The sequence below is a fragment of the Limulus polyphemus genome, unplaced genomic scaffold (assembly GCF_000517525.1).
Source record: "Limulus polyphemus unplaced genomic scaffold, Limulus_polyphemus-2.1.2 Scaffold230, whole genome shotgun sequence".
NCBI classification, from domain to species: Eukaryota; Metazoa; Arthropoda; class Merostomata; order Xiphosura; family Limulidae; genus Limulus; species Limulus polyphemus.
In genome coordinates, this window is record NW_013665840.1 from 157,756 (window position 1) to 165,111 (window position 7,356).

Below are 7,356 nucleotides of genomic sequence, written 5' to 3' on the forward strand. Positions count from 1 at the left end.
TGTGTGTGTGTGTGTGTGTGTGTGTGTGTGTGTGTGTGTGTGTGTGTGTGTGTGTGTGTGTGTGTATATATATATATATATATATATATATATTCCAAGAATACAGAGATCTTGAACAATAGAATCACAATTTGATAACCATGTGAATGAACAGCTAAATAATTATATGCAGTATTTTACACATGCATACTCTTTAATCCTGAAACTCAAACAATGAATTGTAGAGCTCAAAAAGCCACGATTACATCTTGGACATGAAAATTTATAGAGGATATAAGTTCCACATTTTAAAAACACTGTCTTTTAATTTAATTATTCACATGAAATATTGATTTAAACACAATTCTAAGTCGAACTTGAGGATAAGTATTACAAGTCGAAAGAGTTTTAATATTTTTTATATAATTCTAAAGCACATTTTACTAACTGCAGAAAAAGTTGAAAAATCTATAATAATAAAAGGGCATGTGTGGGTCTATGTGTGTGTGTGACCACCATAACCCCAAGAGGAATTAACCTAGAAACTTGAAATTTTGCACCAATACTAAGTGGACCCTGAGTGTGTGCACCTGGGTATTATTTATCCATGTGTGTGTGCGCGCGTGTGTGTGTGTGTGTGTGTGTGTGTGTGCACGTGCGTGCTCATTTTTTATTGAGGGAAGCTAGCGAAAAAACCACATAGAAAAGAAGTGGTTCCATATATTACAGATAGAAATCACATACAAGACATGCTCACATGCCTGTGTATGTGTGACCGCCATAGCTCCAAAAGAAAAGAACCTAGAAACCTGAAGTTTTGCATCTATACAAAATGGACCCTGAGGGTGTGCACCTGGCTATTATTACTTATCCACATGCGTGAGTACATGCACATATTTTTATGAGGTAAGCTAGTGAAATGCCACATAGAAAAGAACTAGTTCCTTATAATACAATTAGAAATTTCAGTCAGACATTCACATGCATATATGCACGCATGCACATGTGTGTCTGTGTGTGGGTGACCACCGTAGCTCCAAGAGGAAATAACCTAGAAACCTGAAATTTTTTCTCATTAAGGTAGTTGACTAAAAATAATCCAAATAAGCATTTCAGAACACATGAAACATATCATACACTAGAATAGAATGTCCCAAAACTACTGTAATTCATCTGGCTTTCTAACTAGCCTATAAATCAGTTAACCCTATGAATAGGGGCTGGGTGGAATCCACCCACCTCTTAATCACGAAAGTATCCATTAGAGTAATTGTACTATAATTTTTGATAATGCAGGCAAATCTTTACAAACTTTTTCAGATTATTAGTAAACATTACAAGGCTTTCATAAACAAAATATCAGGTTTTTAAATTAAGGATTAAGATTTTTTATTAAAGATTTGCTCGTAAAGTTTTTCTTTCAGAATGTTGACTATCCAATGTATAAAATAATTTAGATTTTAAGATTAAAAATACTTTTCTTTATCTTGTTTGTTTGTAATTAAGCACAAAGCTACACAATGGGCTATCTGTGCTCTGCCCACCACAGGTATTGAAACCTGGATTCCAGTGTTGTAAGTCCACAGACATACCGCTGTGCCACTGGGGGGCTTTTCTTTATCTAAAATTTGTCAAGTTTCATTTACATAATCTCTATATCCTTCTAAATAATCATCAAACGTTTTTTGGATAAAACTTTATATCTAATTTGTTATTTTATCAATATTAACTCTATATGGTGTTGGTAGATTTTACCAATCTCATAACCATCATAAAAATGAGGAAATAAATCTATATTACCTTTTTTATTGTTCTAGAATAACTGCAAATTGAACAAATCACAAATGTTTTTCTACATAGATTAAATTTTGTAACAGTAAACATCTATTTATATTTATTAAGTTTTTTTTTTTACATCTGAACCGTGTCTGACTAAAAATAACCAAACACAAGTTGGAAATTACACAGCACACATGCCGCTCACGTTACTGTATCGAATAGCGTAACGCACAAGCTGCTGGCGTGTATACCCCATGAAGATTTTTACAAATTTTTCTATGATTATCTTACCTAACAAGTTCCTATTTTTATTATTTTAGTTACTTTTATAATAATAAATAATGAAAAAAATGAAAAACCTCGTAATTAAATATCAACCATTATTATTTTCAGTAAAGCTTTATATTTAATTTATTTTCTTTACTGTAACATTATACTTGATTCTCCAGGTTGTAGGTAAGTAATCAAAGTATAACGAAAATAAAGGTTGCAAATGCAAAATAAAATGTATAGTATTGTTAGTACTGATCACAAAATTTAAAAGTACTTATGGTCAGAGTTTACACTTCTCACACTTATTTTCTGTAATTATTTTACTGCTAGCAGATGGCTTAGAAACTAGAAGAAACAAAATGAATAGTACTCTGTTCTTTTCAGTATGGACAGCAAAGTTCCAAAGTAAATCTCCTGAGAGTTTCCTTTAATCTTTTTACACCTATTTCCTCTGCTTATTCTAATATTAGCAGCTGAAGTAGAAACCTGGCAAATATAAAACAATGAATCACCAATGCCGTTACTGTACTTTGACACTGTCAGTATAAAATAAGCTCATGTGGTGTAATCCCCAGAGCTTCCCTGATTTGAAAACACAATGGGATAGGATTTACCAACATGTTGACAGTATAATGGTGTCAACAACAATTGTCTAAAATATTATAAAATGTTTATGTTATGACTTTGTAGAAAGTCTTGGCTGATCCAATAAGTCAATAAGTGTAAGTATCCTACAGAAACTACTCAAATTGCAGCTCCGAGAACACAGTGGGGTAGAATTTGCCGGCTTCTTTAGAGTGGTTGCAACAAGAACTGCCTAAAGTATTTTATAAAAGTGAGAGAAAATGATATGGATCTGTACAAAGTTGTATCAGATTCAATAAACTTGGTTGGTTGGGATTTAATGGGGGTATAGGTGTGAAAGTGCTTATGAACATCCCGTTTCCTATTTTACCATGTTTACACAGTAATCAATAAATGAGTAGTTTCCAATATTTTTGTAAGGTACATTGAGGTTTCAGTTACTGTACATTACATGTGTGTGCGTGTGTGTGTATATATATATTACTATTTACAAATAAATATTTAAATTTAAGTTATTTTTCTTAAAACATAGCACAGTAAATAATAAAATATTCAGAAAACATGATGTTTTGAAGTTTGTTTTTGCACTTGTGAGTCATACTTGCTAACCCTCATTGTAAGCCTTGTCCAAATTCACACGTCGATGTATAAAAAGAAATAAAAAAAATTGTCAACTATACACATGTACTTTTCAATACCAAAAAATTATATACGACTATACCGACACCATAAAAATCTACTGTAATTTACCAAGCTTCTTAACTATGTTGTATTTGGGTCTAAAAAAATCTAATTTCTGTTCGGAAAATAACATTGATCATAATACTTCAAACTCTCGAACAATATAAAAGCTTTTCTCTCATCAATAATTTAGAAATACTAACAGAAGTACATAGAGGAAACGTAAAGCTTTCGATTGGTTATAAACTTATAGGTATAAAAAGCAGGCACAGACAAACAAGTCTTCTCAAATGATGAAGTGGTGGGCAGAGTCAACATGGTGGATTTGATAAATATTATAATATTTCAAACAGAAAAAGTAGGAGGTTCTTATTTTATATTCTAGTTTGCTAATATCGGAAATTTGATTTCATAATTTGTATGGAACTAGAGACGTAGTATTGTGGGTACCATAAAATGTAATCTGACGAAACCCAGAAGATGACGTACCAGTGTGACACAAAAAAAGTGATATTTAGCAATTTTTTTTAAATATTTATTTTCAAATTAGGAAATTAATGTATAATACTAACATTTGAATTAAAATCTAGAATTTGATATCACGTTTATTGACATATATTCATAAAGTAGTAGTTCAATAACATTTTGAATGCAAGTCTACAAACACGAAGATATGCCCTTTGACCCCTAGCTACTCATAATGATGGGATTAAAAGAATTCCACTATTGCTCAGAGAAGTATCTTTAGTCTTAACATATCAGGCTCTCATGGCAAAATATTTACTTTTACTCTAAAACAAAACAGGCATGTCTCTTATGTAGTTCAGAATATGCTTTTTCTATTGGTTATAAACATGTCCAATACCATTTTTAAAAAGAATTAGAGATATATCTGAAAAAATACAGGATACAGCAGGAATGTGTCAATAATACGGGTTGAACAAACATAATAATAACTCAGTAATGCAACAAGACATTGAAATTTTATATGATGGCTTGTCAATACCTATAGTATGTGTTTCCAATTGGTTGAACACTCTGAAGCCCTTAAAAGCAAGGGAAAAAAATCTGTATAAGAGAATTCAGGGTATCTCTGTGTTATGTGACTCAGAGGTACAGACTAGGAATATATTTAAATATTCTCTTTTGAAATTCAGAAATTAGAACTTAGATAATATTAAAACATGAATTATAATATACGTTTTAAAGCCTAGTTCATTAACATAAATTCATAATAAAGTAATTTAGCTAAATTTTGAATGTAACACTGTAAAAAAAAAAATCATGACATGCACTTTGACCCTTCCATATACATAGGGTTAAATAGTTTGAAGTTCATATACATTAGATAATCAGTCAACTATTGTTTGATATGGTTTACAAGAGTGCGTCTCTTTTCCTACTCTCCAAATTTCAGTTTGCTGAAAAATATATAAAGACAAAAATGATCAGAACAAAACAAAATTGGTGGATATATCTCAAGGTCTTAAAAATGTATCTTATTTACTTCAATCTCTCAAATGGAACTTCTAGTATTCTGTGGATCCTTGGTATATTTTTAAACATTATGAGAAACCCCTATGACTTCTGAAGTGAAAAGGAGGTTCCTGGAACAAGTGAAAGGTAGGATCAATCCAAATGAAGTGTGGTCAGTATAAAAATAGTGACCTCAAGTCATGTTATTTTTCATTTATCTGGATTAATACAAGGGTTATGCACATTTCAAGGATGATATAATACAAAATTGTTGTAAAGAGTTTAGTTAAATGTTACATGTGTATGCACATACATATTTGCAATCGAGTCTTTCTTTAAAAAATTCCGTATCTGTACTTGATAAATGAAATTAATGTGTGCATTTATATATATATATACACACACACACACACACACGTTCATGGTATACATACATACATACATACATACAAACATCAGAGTCTGAAATTGGCAAAATTTTTAACTGATCCTCCTCCAGGGATTCTAACTAGTCCTTATCAGATGTAACTGTTCCACTCCGTATGTATGTATGTATGTATGCTCGTCTTATAGTTCTATTTATAATGATACACTAAAAATTAAACATTAACCAGTAATATCGTAAAGATAGATTATTTGCTCAATAATATAGGTTCCCACATTTGTGACTGTCTTGTGCAGTCAGTATACTTTATTTTTTTGTTGTCAAATGTAACACAGAATTACTCAAGAGCTATTGCCCCTAATTTTGAAGTAATAGACTAGAGGGAAGGCTGTTAGTCAACACCATACACAGCCAGCTCTTGGTCTACCTTTGTCAGATTGAATAGAGGGATTTTTCATTCACTTTTATAATGTACCCATGGCCCCAAAGTAGAGAGCACAACTTTTTGTTTTGGTAGTAGTGGAGTACAAACCCTGAAATCTCAGATCATAGTCCAGCATGATAGTCTTAGTGATATAGCACACTTCACCATCTATAAACATATCCATAGCTACAATGAATATTAACTCTTTTTTTTTTTTCATGTATGGGGAGTTCCATGAAAACCAACTGTTGTAAGACTAGGTAATTTAGATAGGGGTCTTACACATGTTCAAACAAAGCTTTTCCTAAAAATGGTTCTTCCTTGAGCATCTTAACCTTAGAATTACCAAAAGGGGTCTCTGCCTCATCAGCTTTTTAAGCATTTTTTCTATAATACTAATTCATCAAACTGGCTGTGATCTACAACTTTACTGGTTACAGGGTCCCTAATAACATATAAATCACAAAAGGTATACTCAAAAAGTACTATTAATATTGCAATTAGTTACACTAATTACTGTTCACGTACTGTATGTAGTTTACACAGAAAATGAGTGACTTCACCAATTCTGCCTTGGCCATTTCTCTATACTAAGTGTTGTAACAGGTACAACATAGTTACTCAATATGATGGAATGTGTTAACTCCACTGTTAGTAAACAATATAAAATGTCAACAACTTTTAAGTAAACCAATTTCTGAACATATTCACAAATAATTGTTTATTCTTTTCACTTACAGAAAAAGCACAAAATATTTACTGCACAAACAAAATTATTATTTTTAATCTGTGTACAGCTACCCACATTCAATAAAGTTTTTATACCAGGGCATGAAATTAATGTATGCCTCTAAAATCATATTGGGCATATAAAAATTGAAAAGGATGTCCCCACTTGGCATGAAACATATTCTAGCAGTTATTTCATACTAAATAAAACATCAATGTTGTTTGTAGCCAGAATAATGGTAACTGTACTCTGAATGTAAATAAACATGTCACATTTTTGTACTATGAAGTTGCAATTTTGCAGCCCCAAACCAATGCAAATGCAGTGTTTATTTCACTTATATTGTCTAATAGATCATTTGGTTGGTTTCTACCAATTTGCCAAACAAATTATTGTTTAACCAGGATCTGATCTGTGCTGAGTGTAATGCAACTTACAGTACAGTGCTTGTTCAATAGCTACCTGAGCTAAGGCTAGTTATCAAAGTCATAAAGTGGCCTATACAGATTAAAACAGCACTTATATCTAGCTAATTAGTATACGTAATCAAAAGTTTACGGATGCTAATTTACAACCTATTTAAGCCTCTAGATGCATATATACAAGTGTAATTATTATTACTTACCTTATAAATTTATTTGTTCAGTTTTATATGTCCATGGAATGGGCACAACATCTATAAATTTTCAATATAGCCATATTCCCAATAGCTATAACATTTATAAGAATTAAAACCACAATCACAAATTTATAAAATGTAATCCTTACTTTATTACAGTTAAGTGTATTAAACTGCCAAGGTAGTGGTTAAATTTTATAAATTTGTGATTTTAATTCTTGTTTCATTACTTTTTGTAGCAGGATCCCTACTTACATTTTATAATTCATAATTTTTTAATATTCTCGTTTGTTTACTTTTTATGTTATACCTTTATAAAGGATATACTTTACCTTTAGAAACCGCTGCATGTCTATACATGAATATGTACAGCCATCTGTTGGGTTGAATTAGGTTGAAAATATACGAGGCCTGTGAGAAAAGTA

At 31.3% G+C, this 7,356-nt stretch overlaps 1 protein-coding gene across 1 annotated transcript in view; it reads right to left on the minus strand.

The window, feature by feature from the left end:
* Positions 1-7,356, minus strand: part of LOC106478594 (sarcolemmal membrane-associated protein-like) — a 66,644-nt gene that overhangs the window by 2,403 nt on the left and 56,885 nt on the right. The gene's annotated exons all lie outside the window — the stretch shown is intronic.